General features: G+C 52.7%; 1 protein-coding gene across 2 annotated transcripts in view; it reads left to right on the forward strand.

The window, feature by feature from the left end:
* Positions 1 to 16897, forward strand: part of LOC310822212 (bone morphogenetic protein receptor type-1A-like) — a 45668-nt gene that overhangs the window by 4356 nt on the left and 24415 nt on the right. For both annotated transcript variants that reach the window (XM_083694561.1, XM_083694562.1), the window contains exon 2: positions 8057 to 8196. The gene's annotated coding sequence lies outside the window, so the exon portion shown is untranslated. The remainder of the gene's footprint in view (positions 1 to 8056; positions 8197 to 16897) is intronic.

Consider the following 16897-nt stretch of genomic DNA (forward strand, 5'->3'; position numbering starts at 1 on the left):
CTTCTCCTGTTGTACCAGAGAAGGGGACACTTGTTCAGTCCTTTGGTGTGACACTTAAATGTTAGCCTTCATCTAAGGAATATTATTTCATGAGTAATACATTATTGATGAGTATGTTATCAATTACCTAATTATAGAAAAGAGAGGACCGTAAAGGATCAATAGCTACCTGGTAGGAAATGTCCCCCCAGGGACCTGATTACATACAAGTTACAAAAAGGTAATACCATGAACAAAATCCTATTGTTTCAGTGTTGTTTTTAGATCAATGTATGAAATGACTTCCATTATGTTTTCCTTAAAACATCGAGCATACAGGTGACATGCAACCATTATTTATGTGTAAGTCTACAGTATGTTCTTCTGGTTATACTATCTACTGGTGTCGTACATGTTGGAAAGCTCAAGATATTTTCTAAATTCATTATGTAGTCTTAAATATCTACCTTTAGTTCTGTCCCACATGGCACAATGTCCATGTTCAAAATGAGGAAAATATTAGGAGAAATGAGTGATGCCTTGATAATTCACAGACAAACTGATATTCGTGTTGCCTCGTGCTCATAGACTTCACTCATAGAGGAGAGAACAGCATAGTTTCTACAACTCGTTTAGGCTACTCCTCCTCCAGCCTGGAGACCCTCTCCTCCTCCAGCCTGGAGACCCTCTCCTCCCCCAGCCTGGAGACCCTCTCCTCCTCCAGCCTGGAGACCCTCTCCTCTGTTCATCCTCCTCCAGCCTGGAGACCCTCTCCTCCCCCAGCCTGGAGACCCTCTCCTCCCCCAGCCTGGAGACCCTCTCCTCCCCCAGCCTGGAGACCCTCTCCTCTGTTCATCCTCCTCCAGCCTGGAGACCCTCTCCTCCTCCAGCCTGGAGACCCTCTCCTCCCCCAGCCTGGAGACCCTCTCCTCCCCCAGCCTGGAGACCCTCTCCTCTGTTCATCCTCCTCCAGCCTGGAGACCCTCTCCTCCCCCAGCCTGGAGACCCTCTCCTCCCCCAGCCTGGAGACCCTCTCCTCCTCCAGCCTGGAGACCCTCTCCTCCCCCAGACTGGAGACCCTCTCCTCTGTTCATCCACCTCCAGCCTGGAGACCCTCTCCTCCCCCAGACTGGAGACCCTCTCCTCCCCCAGACTGGAGACCCTCTCCTCCCCCAGCCTGGAGACCCTCTCCTCTGTTCATCCACCTCCTCCAGCCTGGAGATCCTCTCCTCCCCCAGCCTGGAGACCCTCTCCTCTGTTCATCCACCTCCAGCCTGGAGACCCTCTCCTCCCCCAGCCTGGAGACCCTCTCCTCCCCCAGCCTGGAGACCCTCTCCTCCCCCAGCCTGGAGACCCTCTCCTCCCCCAGCCTGGAGACCCTCACCTCCTCCAGCCCCTCTGCAGCGTTGCTGATGCATAAAGACTGTAAATCTTAGCCGTCACCATTAGAATGTACATAAGAGAGCCGTTTCCTCAGACAGTTTAGGAGTGCAGTATGACCCAGACCAATCTCTGCTGGGTCCGGAATAGGACACTGTTCAACTGTGGATATTTCATACTCTTGAATCTCTTCCGTTTTAATTCATTTCAGACTAGATGAATGGACCGTAACACTCTGTGATTAGCCTACTTGCAAAGCAAACATTTCTTAACTTGAAATGTGCTTGTGAAAGACTGTTTGTGTTGTGGGGAAACTACAATCCCTAAATTAATGTTTGGTTTCAGTATGATTGTGACAATCCGCCATTGTACATATCATATAGTCTCTGCAGTAATGTAAATGATTTGGACACTGATCAAAGAGTCCTTTGCAAATGGCCTACACACCGGTTTTCTAGACTTCAAACATTACTTCTATGCATCTGTGAGCATTAAACTTTGTTTGATGAAATGTTTAGGCTGGCTTATGTCTCTAACTCATTTCTAACCATTGGTTAGACTTGTGGGGGGTTCTGGTCAATCAGGATAAGGCAACACAGTCTGTGTCTGTCTTGTTTCTTCGGCCTCCATGTTTACCATTCAGCCTGCAGTTGTCCTGTAATGGTATTGATCCAGCTTTAAATACACAGAGCCATCCAAGTGAATAATTTAGAGGAGCTCCCGCTAATGTGAACAGAGGGAGGGATGGAGGTTGTATGGATGGAGGTTGTATGGATGGTAATTGAAAGATTTGTATCCTTTAATGGAGAAAGTGGAAAAGGCCGGAGTTTGTTTGCATAGTTTTATTTGGGGAAATCCCACCCTTTTTGTGAACCTAGAAAATGTGATTATTTGTGGCCATGTGATTTTATGAAAACAAGCATTGTCATGTGATGGCCGATTGCCTCTGAGAGAAAGCTGTCTTGTCTGTTTTCTAAATGTGGAAAGCAGCTAAAAGGAGAGCATTCTTAGAAGGTTCAGATGCTGGAACAGACGGGATGGGAAAGAAGCTGAAGGTCTCTCTTTGTTGTTGCCTCAAGTAGCCTTAGACCAATGGCTAAGAATACACGTGCATTTTAGGCTAGGCTATGTTTTGCTTTCTTTTTTCAGTTGTGGCCATACTACACACACACACACACACACACACACAGGACAGATTACCCAGATACAAAAGTTGGGATCATAATGAAAGCGCATCATTTTTTTTGTCTTGCAGGAGTTTCATTTCCTCTCTGGGTAATCCTTTTGCAGTCACCCCTCTGAAGTCGAATGTCTCTGAGCCCTTTGTTGACCTCTTGACCTCTGTCATTGAACCCCTAATACAGTTGTCTAGGCTGTTTCCCACCTGGATTAGACCGTTCTTTTGTGACATGCAATTTTAATCTTCCATGATCCTGTGCATTTTCTCTAGGCCTATATGCAAATAAAACAACTCATATAGACCTAATCTCAGACACTGCAGATGATGAGTCTGGAGAACGGGGCGGTTTCCCCAACACAGATTTAGCCTAACCCTCTAGACTAAATTGCATTTTTAACTAATTAAAACTGCATTTCCTAGGCCCTTGTTCCTAATCTCCCTCATGGTTAACTATTTTTAGACTTAGAGGTTTACCTGTTTTTTTTCAGGTGTTGGCACTCTTAGTCTGCTCGTACTCTGAGTTCACTACTAACCCAATGTGCCTCTGAGCTCTCTAGGGACGGGCCATTCCAACCCCTCCCCATAAGGAACAACTGCATCTCTGAGCTCTCTAGGGACGGGCCATTCCAACCCCTCCCCATAAGGAACAACTGCATCTCTGAGCTCTCTAGGGACGGGCCATTCCAACCCCTCCCCATAAGGAACAACTGCATCTCTGAGCTCTCTAGGGACGGGCCATTCCAACCCCTCCCCATAAGGAACAACTGCATCTCTGAGCTCTCTAGGGACGGGCCATTCCAACCCCTCCCCATAAGGAACAACTGCATCTCTGAGCTCTCTAGGGACGGGCCATTCCAACCCCTCCCCATAAGGAACAACTGCATCTCTGAGCTCTCTAGGGACGGGCCATTCCAACCCCTCCCCATAAGGAACAACTGCATCTCTGAGCTCTCTAGGGACGGGCCATTCCAACCCCTCCCCATAAGGAACAACTGCATCTCTGAGCTCTCTAGGGACGGCCATTCCAACCCCTCCCCATAAGGAACAACTGCATCTCTGAGCTCTCTAGGGACGGGCCATTCCAACCCCTCCCCATAAGGAACAACTGCATCTCTGAGCTCTCTAGGGACGGGCCATTCCAACCCCTCCCCATAAGGAACAACTGCATCTCTGAGCTCTCTAGGGACGGGCCATTCCAACCCCTCCCCATAAGGAACAACTGCATCTCTGAGCTCTCTAGGGACGGGCCATTCCAACCCCTCCCCATAAGGAACAACTGCATCTCTGAGCTCTCTAGGGACGGGCCATTCCAACCCCTCCCCATAAGGAACAACTGCATCTCTGAGCTCTCTAGGGACGGCCATTCCAACCCCTCCCCATAAGGAACAACTGCATCTCTGAGCTCTCTAGGGACGGGCCATTCCAACCCCTCCCCATAAGGAACAACTGCATCTCTGAGCTCTCTAGGGACGGGCCATTCCAACCCCTCCCCATAAGGAACAACTGCATCTCTGAGCTCTCTAGGGACGGGCCATTCCAACCCCTCCCCATAAGGAACAACTGCATCTCTGAGCTCTCTAGGGACGGCCATTCCAACCCCTCCCCATGAGGAACAACTGCATCTCTGTGGTCCATCCAGGCAACCTCACACAGACCATGTGATTAATCCTGGTATCTTACTCAATGACTCAAAATTCTTGATTAACTTAAAGGAGCATGGTGTCTGTTGGAAATCTGCCACTACTGCGCGCACAATTCCAAGAGGCAGCCACCAGAGACAGAAAGCTGAAAATCCTCTCAGAAAGTCTCCTCCCCTATAACCCCCCTGGCCCCTCCCCTAGAACCCCCCCTGGCAGTAACAACATGTTCATATGCAAACAAAGTGTTGCGTAGGACACTGGGTTTGAAAAGAAAGCACTTAGAAAGCACTTTTCCGGACCAAAACAGCGTTTGTAAATGAAATATTTATTTTTCATTCCCTGACCACTACAGATTAAACAGTCATTACAACCATTAGGAACTGTTTAGAAAGCTAACCCTTTAAGTCTATCCAGTCCTAATCCTGACAGACTTGTCCAGGTAACTACCCTGTAGTGTTGTGTAATTCCATTCACAAGCTTGTTGAACTGGGCCTCAAAGTATTTCCACTTTTGAAGAAGGCTAGTTGCCTAAATGGAAAGAATATATAAATCCTCCTTTCTCATAATTCTCTCCTGTCCTTTCTTGAAAAAGGTTACATTTCCATAAGTCTTTAATTGCTAAGCTATGAACTACTACTACTACGTAAGCCTAAACGTAACCTAACCTTTGTTTATCGCTGTCAAGTCTAATCCGAAAAAAAAACATCTGACACCGGCCGTTTATGAAAATGCATACAGACGTCTTTCAAAATCAATTTCTCTTCCAATAATCCACTAGCAAGCTAGCTTCCTCAGAACTATCAATGATGTGTTGATGCCCATTTACTTTTACTGCGTATATCCTCCCCATTCTTTTTATTTTTACACACATTTTTGGTGAATAAAGTAGCCCGTGGCACTGAACGAGTTAAGCACCCAAAGTCTGTGTGCCATCCATTAAAAGCACCATCCACAGCCTGCAAACTGTCCGACCCACCATTCCGGTTCAGAACCGTTACGCAGTCTGAGAGGAGGTGTGTAAACAACAAGTGATGCTGTAAAACCACACTGTGATTTTCCCCTCTGAACGAAGGCTCGCCACTCAACAAAAACCTACCTGGTTACCGTTACCAAGCCACAGCGCCAAGCTTCATGTTGTAAACAAAGTGTTGGGGACAGTCAGTTTCCGCCCACAGACAGCAGCTTTAATATTTTGGACGGTTGTCAGCTATAGGCACAGCGGCTGAAATGAAAGTTGCTCAGAGAGGAGAGGAAAGGCGTGTGTAGGGCAGGCCCGTCTGTGAGGCTTGTGTAGGGCAGGCCCGTCTGTGAGGCTTGTGTAGGGCAGGCCCGTCTGTGAGGCTTGTGTAGGGCAGGCCCGTCTGTGAGGCTTGTGTAGGGCAGGCCCGTCTGTGAGGCTTGTGTAGGGCAGGCCCGTCTGTGAGGCTTGTGTAGGGCAGGCCCGTCTGTGAGGCTTGTGTAGGGCAGGCCCGTCTGTGAGGCTTGTGTAGGGCAGGCCCGTCTGTGAGGCTTGCACAAGGCCCGTACACATTCCCACACAGAGCGGCCCTGTGAACGAAGCCCCTCTCCCTCCCTTTTATGGTCTTTAATTTCAATTAGCTATGGCTGATTGTTCACTTTGATGGCATTAGTCGCTCCTGCGAGCCTCCACACATCTCCCTCTGCTCTCGTGCCACTCTGCTGGGTTCACTGAAGCCCACGGGATTAACTTCAGCGATGGAATCTCCAAATGCTTCACTTCCACTTCCTCCTCCTTCTCGGGCCTTCGTCACACAGCCCAGTATCGCTCCTTTGTGTTTTTCTTTCGGCTATTTACGTTTTGTTTTTTTTCTTTTTTCTTTTTCCTTTTTGTTTTGTTTTTTGTTGTTGTTGTTGTTCTAATTTTTTGGTCTTTCCGGTGTTGTCCTCTCATATCTGGCATACCTTTTATTGTCCTCAGTTATGTAAGGACAGGTTCTACAACTTTCCTGTTACCTTAGGAGAGAAATGTTTCACACCTCACAAACGTGTTGCAGAGAGAGATTGGTGTCTATAGAACGCAAGGAGCCCGGGGCCCTCAAAGCAGACACTGAACATTGATCGGCACCAACCTCTCTGTTGACCGGGTCACAGTATGTGATTATTTGCCTGTGTTAATGAGAGCCCACAGGTCCACACTGCGGTCCTCTGTGGCTCAGCTGGTAGAGCATGGTGTTACCGACGCTTAGGTTGTGGGTTCAATTCCTGCTGGGACCATCTATACTGAAAAATGTATACACTCACTGTAATGTAAGTTGCTTTGGATAAAAGCGTCAGCTAAATGGTATATATACACTAGATTACATGATTTACTTTCTCTCTCTTTAATGCGTCCTGCATTTATCTGCATTGTTGCTTTTACTCAAAATAACTCTCCCTGGGGCCATGCCGCTGCCCAGAGACAGAGCTCCAGCCTCAGAGTGTGTTCCTGCGTGCTCTCAGGGTTTATAAATAGCCCGCGCGGTTAGTTGCCAATTATCGGCTGCACCCTTGCGTGACCTTGGCCTGGTGTGGAGACACTCGGAGACCAGAGGCAGAGGTGGCGCTGATCTCCCTCCGCTGTTTTTCACTCACTCTCCATAAATTGTGTGTGTGTGTCTCTGTGTGTGTGCATCGCATGTTAATTATTCATCTTTTGTCAGATAACTGACCACTCACTAACATAGCTATTTATTTTATTTAACAGTGAAATAGCTACATTAGTGGTAGGAATTCCTGCTGCAGTTCCGTCCTTTACGAGGGGGTTCGTGACTTGGCTCAGCGGCCTTCAAACGAGTCTGAAGAAGCTCTCCCCTGTGGAGGAATAGCCCAGGCTGTGTTGGTGAATAGCTCCAGACCTAACCAGCCCTAACTAGGCTCTAGCCCTAATCCCTCTCCAGCCCTAACTAGGCTCCATCCCTAATCCCGCTCCAGCCCTAATCCCTCTCCAGCCCTAACTAGGCTCCAGCCCTAATCCCTCTCCAGCCCTAACTAGGCTCCAGCCCTAATCCCTCTCCAGCCCTAACTAGGCTCCAGCCCTAATCCCTCTCCAGCCCTAATCCCTCTCCAGCCCTAATCCCTCTCCAGCCCTAACTAGGCTCCAGCCCTAACTAGGCTCTGCCTTCTACAGTGAGGCGTTGTGGGGCTGTAATCCCTCTCCAGCCCTCAGTGGAGGTTGTGCGCTGCGTTCCCCGGGCTGCTCACGCCGGGGCCAGTCTGCTCCCGTCCCGTCATCTGATGCCTCTGCTCCGCTCTGGCAGCATCTGCTTCAGCCTCATCAACCGCGTGCGTGCGTGCGTGCGTGCGTGCGTGCGTGCGTGCGTGCGTTTGTGCACAGAGATGGGCAAAGATGCATCAAAATGTATCATGTTATAAAATACCCTCAAGACCAATACTTCAAAATAAACTACAAAATGCTGGTGGTAAAATATTGATTTAATTAAAATACAGGAAGACACACAGACTTAGGTTGCGTTCCACACATTTTTCAATACTTTTTAAGACCTTTTTAATATCACTGTAAATAAAATGTAATGCCAGTATCACAGCGAAAAACACCCAGGAATGTTCAACAAATGTGTAACAACTGTCCAAAGTTAACAGGGACTTAGGGGGCAACAATTCCTAAAATTTAATAAAGTCGCCCAAATTGTCATTAAATGCCACGGGTGACTTTATTCACCAAAAATGCATCAATGATGATGCTTCATTTTGTAGCCAATCAGAGTGTTGTTGCTAGGTAAACACCTCATAGAACACTTGGACTCTGGGTGGTGAGAGTTCTGGAACTCTTTGGCAGCTGGTGGGTTAAGTCGAAAGTGCAGTAAAGTCTACTCTGCCTTGTGTGACTAACCTGAGTCTAACTTTCTCTCCTGCTCAGGTCTCCATGGTGTCATGCTTGACTGCTACCTCCAGCATCTCTTCTGTGCCCTTCCATATGGATCTCTATGACCCCCAGCCCCAACCCTGCTCAGCCTTCACTTCCTCAACATGCTCCTGCACCATGGATCCCCCAGTGAGGTAATGCTGCTCTGCTGGTTACATAGAGACTCACAGGGCTGCTGCCTGTTGTGGATTGGTACATGATGGTACATGTCCAGCCTCGTACAGTGTTAGATGTGTTGTGGTCACATGCTTGGCTGGTGAATGCATCTCTGTTTGGCCTCCTCAAGGCCCCTGTAGAGTTACACAAACAAATGTTAGTTTATTTGCAGAGGGCCCCAGTGATTACCCCTAAACCTGATTACCCCTAAACCTGATTACCCCTTCCCCCGCCCTCCTCTGAAAAGATTAAACCTTGACCTCTGACAGCAGACAGAGCTGGCCAATCAGGTGGTTTCCTGGCTCTTAATTGCAGGCACGGATTGGGTCATTGGAGCTGTCTGCTGGTGTGATTAATAACCAGAGGAATGGGAGCAGGAAGAGGGTTGATTGCACGTATGCTCCTGGAGGTTTACACATCTGGGCTCTGGGTGGAGTGTCACGCCCGTCGTGGGAAAAGGCTGGAATGTTTGTTTTTTTTTGTTTGTTTTTTCTTTTGCGTGCCGTTTCTGCTGAGATTTTGTTGAGATTGTTGTTGACACAGACACCCCATCAGAGCTTGCCGTTTTAGAAGTATAAGAGATGTGATTATAATGGACTGATAGGCTGCGTTGCATTAAGTCTTTTGTTTTTGTTTGAGAGAAAAAAAACACACCGAGACCGTCTGAGTTTACGCACTCGCCGGCAGACCTTCAAACAGAGTCAGGGAGTCTAGAGGAGCAAATTGCTACCATATGTTTGGAGGATGTTGGACCCAGTGTATATTCACGTCCTGGCTTTTAAAACAAGACGTAGGCAAGTCGGTGACTTCTCCCAGTGTTGTTGCTTCTCCACATCTGTGTGTAACTGTACTGCTTTTGTGTCCAACTTTTCCCCTTCCTCGTCACGTATATCAACCATCTCCAAATGGAGGCTTGTTGCGGGTCTTAAAGGACAGAGGGAGAGGTGGAGTGCTGACAGGGGTGCAGCGAGGCTTGTTTTGAGGGAAGCTTGCTCTCCCGCCGGACCGAACATTCCAGAAGGAACTCTGACTCCTGGCTTGTTGACGGAGTAGTGTCTACGAGGTCCTGGCAGGTTACCTAACCCTAGTCCTAACCCTAGCCCTTCTGTGTGCTGGGCTAACCCTAGCCCTGGCCCTTCATCTCTAGAGGGGGGGGTTTTTCTGCCGGGATTCCATTCTCTCTCACTGGGTTTTGGGCTTTGGCCCTGCTCCATTGTTCTGCTTTGTGTCAGCAGATTTGCAGCAGAGTTCTAGATGCAGGAGTCAAAAAGGAGGGGGCGTACTGCAGGAAAACACATGGCAGATGTCAGCGCTGGCAGTCACAGTGGAGGCTACGTGTGGGGGGTTTATTGGGGAGTCTTGGGTGATAGATGCGTCTTTAGTATACCAAACTGTTCAGCCCTATTAGAGTGCAATTAGACCAGAGTCTGGTAGAATCTACCCCCCCCCTCCCTCAGCTCTTATCAACACCCTCCCCCTCCCCCAGCCAGTGGAATGTGTATGAGCAGGTAATGGAAAATAAACAGGCAGAAAGTCTTCAGCTCCTCTGAGCGCTCCAGGAAATCTGAGGAGCGATGGTGGGCACCTTGCCCTGTGTCAAAGGAAAAACAATATTTAAAGAACAGAGTGGTTCTGGATTGGCAGGCCGAGTTAGAACCTTTGCCTTTCGTGAAGGAGGCCTCTATTTCAACAAGGGCGGGTGGGGGGAGGGGGCAGTAGACTTCAGCAGGTATTATCAAGATCATAGACAAATCTGAAATCATGTGAAAATATGCCTTTGAAAATAAACTACCCTGGAAAGTGTGTGTGTGTGTGTGATAAGCATGCCTTATTAGAGACTGCATTAGCCGTGGCTTGCAGTGACTGTCTGACTGGAGGATAGCTTCAGATCCTGGGTGGCCTGGCCACAGAGGAACATTGGCTCTGTTCAGAAACCTCTCTCTAAAGAGGACTCCATGCCTTCACCTGGAAGTGTCATAGGAAATTAGCCTACATTTCTTGATTTGTGTGGTGTGGGGGGGCACCTTGATGTTGTCTTTAGAGGCCAGTTCACTGAGCAGGCCTCTGTGGGCCATGCTGTTCCTCTGTGGGCCATGCTGTTCCTGCTGTTCCTCTGTGGGCCATGCTGTTCCTCTGTGGGCCATGCTGTTCCTGCTGTTCCTCTGTGCGCCATGCTGTTCCTCTGTGGGCCATGCTGTTCCTCTGTGGGCCATGCTGTTCCTGCTGTTCCTCTGTAGGCCATGCTGTTCCTGCTGTTCCTCTGTGCGCCATGCTGTTCCTCTGTGGGCCATGCTGTTCCTCTGTGGGCCATGCTGTTCCTGCTGTTCCTCTGTGGGCCATGCTGTTCCTGCTGTTCCTCTGTGGGCCATGCTGTTCCTCTGTGGGCCATGCTGTTCCTCTGTGGGCCATGCTGTTCCTGCTGTTCCTCTGTGGGCCATGCTGTTCCTCTGTGGGCCATGCTGTTCCTCTGTGGGCCATGCTGTTCCTGCTGTTCCTCTGTAGGCCATGCTGTTCCTGCTGTTCCTCTGTGCGCCATGCTGTTCCTCTGTGGGCCATGCTGTTCCTCTGTGGGCCATGCTGTTCCTGCTGTTCCTCTGTGGGCCATGCTGTTCCTGCTGTTCCTCTGTGGGCCATGCTGTTCCTCTGTGGGCCATGCTGTTCCTCTGTGGGCCATGCTGTTCCTGCTGTTCCTCTGTGTGCTATACTGTAAACAGCACAATAACCTAAAGTCTCCATGTGTTGAACTTCTTATCCATTTGACTGGTGTTTTCTATAGCCTCTGCAGTGCTGCTCCCTGATGTCATGAATGTTAATGATTCGTCATGTTTATGGTAGCTGTGTGTGTGCTTAATGACGCATAGGTTTGTGGAAGTGCTACCTTTTACTGTGCGATATTGTCTGATAAATCACACCTTCAGACATTTAGCCTTGCTTATGTTCAAACAGTCCGTGTGCTTTACTGATTGTTATACAATCTTTTTAGCTGGCTCAGGTTGATGGTGTAAACATCTTCACAAATGCTAACAGGACTTAATGCTGTGGTATCCTAGCTGCACCCCCGTCTCTCCCCCCACTCACACGAGCAAATGGCCCAACAACACAGAACTCGCAAGTTGTCTGCAACGATCTGCCAGTTTTTAAAAAGGAGATGCAGGAGTGATGTGGTTCAGAGAGGAGAAGGAGAAGAAGAAGAGTGGGTTGGAGGCCGCTGCTCAGTGTGGCTGGGTATTCTTATGCTAATCCCGGGATGAGGCGCAAAGCAGCCAAGCAAACAATGGCAGTGGAGCCAGAAAGTCTGCCCTGCAGTCTAGCAGGCCTTGAAAGGCATGTCGGGCAGGGCGCCGACGCTGAGAGGGCTGCCTGCAAGGAGGGGCCCCAGGAGGGACCAGGGAGAGAGAGAGGGGGGGGGGGGACCAGGGATCCGGGCCAAGGCAGAGAGAGAGAGAGAGAGGGGGGGGGGGGGGGATCAGGGCCAAGGCAGGGGGAGGGAGGGAGGAGACAGATGATATGCCACACTGTTCACTTGAGAGGCAGCAGCAGGGCTGCAGTGAGGAGCTGTGTCCAGGGCTGTGAGAGAATGAGAGGCAGCAGCAGGGCTGCAGTGAGGAGCTGTGTCCAGGGCTGCAGTGAGGAGCTGTGTCCAGGGCTGCAGTGAGGAGCTGTGTCCAGGGCTGCAGTGAGGAGCTGTGTCCAGGGCTGCAGTGAGGAGCTGTGTCCAGGGCTGCAGTGAGGAGCTGTGTCCAGGGCTGCAGTGAGGAGCTGTGTCCAGGGCTGCAGTGAGGAGCTGTGTCCAGGGCTGTGAGAGAATGAGAGGCAGCAGCAGGGCTGCAGTGAGGAGCTGTGTCCAGGGCTGTGAGAGAATGAGAGGCAGCAGCAGGGCTGCAGTGAGGAGCTGTGTCCAGGGCTGCAGTGAGGAGCTGTGTCCAGGGCTGTGAGAGAATGAGAGGCAGCAGCAGGGCTGCAGTGAGGAGCTGTGTCCAGGGCTGCAGTGAGGAGCTGTGTCCAGGGCTGCAGTGAGGAGCTGTGTCCAGGGCTGCAGTGAGGAGCTGTGTCCAGGGCTGCAGTGAGGAGCTGTGTCCAGGGCTGCAGTGAGGAGCTGTGTCCAGGGCTGTGAGAGAATGAGAGGCAGCAGCAGGGCTGCAGTGAGGAGCTGTGTCCAGGGCTGCAGTGAGGAGCTGTGTCCAGGGCTGCAGTGAGGAGCTGTGTCCAGGGCTGTGAGAGAATGAGAGGCAGCAGCAGGGCTGCAGTGAGGAGCTGTGTCCAGGGCTGCAGTGAGGAGCTGTGTCCAGGGCTGCAGTGAGGAGCTGTGTCCAGGGCTGCAGTGAGGAGCTGTGTCCAGGGCTGTGAGAGAATGAGAGGCAGCAGCAGGGCTGCAGTGAGGAGCTGTGTCCAGGGCTGCAGTGAGGAGCTGTGTCCAGGGCTGCAGTGAGGAGCTGTGTCCAGGGCTGCAGTGAGGAGCTGTGTCCAGGGCTGCAGTGAGGAGCTGTGTCCAGGGCTGCAGTGAGGAGCTGTGTCCAGGGCTGTGAGAGAATGAGAGGCAGCAGCAGGGCTGCAGTGAGGAGCTGTGTCCAGGGCTGCAGTGAGGAGCTGTGTCCAGGGCTGCAGTGAGGAGCTGTGTCCAGGGCTGTGAGAGAATGAGAGGCAGCAGCAGGGCTGCAGTGAGGAGCTGTGTCCAGGGCTGCAGTGAGGAGCTGTGTCCAGGGCTGCAGTGAGGAGCTGTGTCCAGGGCTGTGAGAGAATGAGAGGCAGCAGCAGGGCTGCAGTGAGGAGCTGTGTCCAGGGCTGCAGTGAGGAGCTGTGTCCAGGGCTGCAGTGAGGAGCTGTGTCCAGGGCTGTGAGAGAATGAGAGTTGTTAGTGCCTCATTCTGCTCATTTACAGGCCCCTTGTCTCTACACTCTTCATTCACAAGGCCCTCATTTACTCCAGGCTTTCTAGAGGGCTGCACCATTTCCACTGGAAGATCCCCTGTTATTAGTCCTTTTGGTAATATAACTGCATGAAGTCAATCAAGCAGCTTTGTCTTTATTTAGTTCTGTAGCTGTCCTGAAAGGGAAATGCAGAGGCATTAAGCTTGGTTATTGACGTCTGGTCTTCTCTGCAGCCATCTTGAGAAGGAAGTGGAGAGGCATTAGGGGTAGATTATTGATGTCTGCGACCCCCAGCACGGAGGAGCGAACTCCAGGTCCAGCACCAGGGTCATTTTACACAGCTTTTATTGCCAATGTCTGTTGTTTCTAAACAAGATCTGGGTTCAAGGCTGGATATATATCCTGGGACGAAAGGGAACAATTCCCGTGTCAAATGTTAGTTTGAATCTATTCCCTTCAACCGGGTCAGGTACCAAGATCAGTCACTCATCCAGGAACATGGCCCTACCATTGAACAGTTTGCAGCGATTTCCCCCTGGGTTTCTAGATGTTTTGCTTCCAGTCATGGCAACATGTGTCCTGTTAAGACATTGACAATATCCTTATCATTTCTATCACTGTTGTCTCTGACCAAATGGAGTGATTTGACTCTTATCAGTTCACCTCTGTCTGCCGATGGGATTTAAAGACCTCTTTTAAGAGTCTTTTCCTAGATGTGGCCACTCTTGGATTTCCAGCCCATTGAATTTCTCACAGTCCATTGAGTGGTGCGACCCAGAATTCCTTCCCCAGAGGGATAGCTGCGCATCAGTGGTTTGCTATAAGGGTGATTATCCTACACAGGTGGCACCACAGTCTCCCATGACAATGCCCCCTTTCATCCCTCCATCTTGAGAGGAGGGAGTGAACACAGGGCTGCCTTCCCAAAATGCTCGGAGACGGTGATGTAATCCTCCTAACTACCTGTGCAGTTTCATTACCGCCCACCTCTGTTGGGGTCCAGAAGGAGAGACGTTCAAGAGTTTTGGCAGTCAAATATTGAGGCTTTTATTTGACAGAATCAATTACAGAGTCAAACCCTTCCCAGACGCAGCGGGAAGGCATGACTAACTTTATCAGAGCGGAACACACAGCTTCATCGACTTGGTGCAGACCATATGTTGTTCTGGGTGATGGGCAATGAATTCACCTCAGGGTAGGTGTATGTTTAGATGAAACAAGACCATGTTTTGGAGGCCTTTTGGGGACTGACTCATGACCCAGAGAAACCTTTTATAGGAGACCCAGGCACTAATCAAAGGGGTTAAAATTCATTCTTAAAACCTGTACCCTAACCCTAACCTCTTGATATTAGATGACGAGTTGCATTACCTGGCATGCCTTATCGGAGGTTAGGGGATGGGCCTCCATGTTTGGGCCTCCAGAGGTGTGCGCTGCTGTGTTGGTCGTCCTCCTCTTCGCCACCGTCTATCCAGTCAGCCTCAAGTGCTCCCAGACGAGAAGGGATTTGTTTTTTCTACTGCCGGCTGTGTCTCTGACAAGCCCCAACACGACCTTGCAGAGTTCTGCCTGAGCACAGAGAGGTGGTGCTGGGACGGCTACCCGACACCGCAGCCCTAGAGGATGTGACCGGCCCTAGAGAAGGGGAGAGGACCAGCCCTAGAGGAGAGGAGGGGGACCGGCCCCAGAGGAGAGGAGAGGACCAGCCCTAGAGGAGAGGAGGGGGACCGGCCCTAGAGAAGGGGAGAGGACCGGCCCTAGAGGAGAGGAGGGGGACCGGCCCTAGAGGAGAGGAGGGGACCGGCCCTAGAGGAGAGGAGAGGAGAGGAGGAGACCGGCCGTAGAGGAGAGGAGGGGACCGGCCCCAGAGGAGAGGAGGGGAGAGGGACCGGCCCTAGAGGAGAGGAGAGGAGAGGAGGAGACCGGCCGTAGAGGAGAGGAGGGGACCGGCCCCAGAGGAGAGGAGGGGGACCGGCCCTAGAGGAGAGGGGGGGACCGGCCCTAGAGGAGAGGAGAGGACCGGCCCTAGAGGAGAGGACCGGCCGTAGAGGAGAGGAGGGGGACCGGCCCCAGAGGAGAGGAGGGGACCGGCCCCAGAGGAGAGGAGAGGAGGGGGACCGGCCCCAGAGGAGAGGAGGGGGACCGGCCGTAGAGGAGAGGAGGTGGACCGGCCCCAGAGGAGAGGAGGGGGACCGGCCCCAGAGGAGAGGAGGGGGACCGGCCGTAGAGGAGAGGAGGTGGACCGGCCCCAGAGGAGAGGAGAGGACCGGCCCCAGAGGAGAGGAGGGGGACCGGCCCCAGAGGAGAGGAGGGGGACCGGCCGTAGAGGAGAGGAGGGGGACCGGCCCCAGAGGAGAGGAGAGGACCGGCCCTAGAGGAGAGGAGAGGACCGGCCCCAGAGGAGAGGAGGGGGACCGGCCCCAGAGGAGAGGAGGGGGACCGGCCCCAGAGGAGAGGAGGGGACCGGCCCCAGAGGAGAGGAGGGGGACCGGCCCTAGAGAAGAGGAGAGGAGGGGACCGGCCCTAGAGGAGAGGAGGGGGACCGGCCCTAGAGGAGAGGAGGGGGACCGGCCCTAGAGAAGGGGAGAGGACCAGCCCTAGAGGAGAGGAGGGGACCGGCCCTAGAGGAGAGGAGGGGACCGGCCCCAGAGGAGAGGAGGGGGACCGGCCCTAGAGAAGAGGAGAGGAGGGGGACCGGCCCTAGAGGAGAGGAGGGGGACCGGCCCTAGAGGAGAGGAGGGGGACCGGCCCTAGAGGAGAGGAGAGGACCGGCCCGAGAGGAGGGGAGGAGAGATGAGGAGAGGGACCAGCCCTAGAGGAGAGGAGAGATGAGGAGAGGGACCTGCCCTAGAGGAGAGGAGAGGAGGGGACCGGCCCTAGAGGAGAGGAGAGGATGGGACCGGCCCGAGAGGAGAGGAGAGGAGAGGGACCGGCCCTAGAGGAGAGGAGAGGAGAGGGACCGGCCCTAGAGGAGAGGAGGAGACCGGCCCTAGAGGAGAGGAGAGGAGGGGACCGGCCCGAGAGGAGAGGAGAGGGACCGGCCCGAGAGGAGAGGAGAGGAGAGGAGAGGACCGGCCCTAGAGGAGAGGAGAGGAGAGGAGAGGAGAGGAGAGGAGAGGAGAGGAGAGGAGGGGAGGGGAGGGGAGGGGACCGGCCCTAGAGGAGAGGAGAGGAGAGGAGAGGAGAGGAGGGGACCGGCCCTAGAGGAGAGGAGAGGAGGGGACCGGCCCTAGAGGAGAGGAGAGGAGGAGACCGGCCCGAGAGGAGAGGAGAGGAGAGGAGGAGACCGGCCCTAGAGGAGAGGAGGAGACCGGCCCGAGAGGAGGGGAGAGGGACCGGCCCGAGAGGAGAGGAGAGATGAGGAGAGGGACCAGCCCTAGAGGAGAGGAGAGATGAGGAGAGGGACCTGCCCTAGAGGAGAGGAGAGGAGGGGACCGGCCCTAGAGGAGAGGAGAGGATGGGACCGGCCCGAGAGGAGAGGAGAGGAGAGGGACCGGCCCTAGAGGAGAGGAGAGGAGAGGGACTGGCCCTAGAGGAGAGGAGGAGACCGGCCCTAGAGGAGAGGAGAGGAGGGGACCGGCCCGAGAGGAGAGGAGAGGGACCGGCCCGAGAGGAGAGGAGAGGAGAGGAGAGGACCGGCCCTAGAGGAGAGGAGAGGAGAGGAGAGGAGAGGAGAGGAGAGGAGAGGAGGGGAGGGGAGGGGACCGGCCCTAGAGGAGAGGAGAGGAGAGGAGAGGAGAGGAGAGGAGGGGACCGGCCCTAGAGGAGAGGAGAGGAGGGGACCGGCCCTAGAGGAGAGGAGAGGAGAGG

This window comes from Argentina silus, assembly GCF_951799395.1.
Source record: "Argentina silus genome assembly, chromosome: X".
NCBI classification, from domain to species: Eukaryota; Metazoa; Chordata; class Actinopteri; order Argentiniformes; family Argentinidae; genus Argentina; species Argentina silus.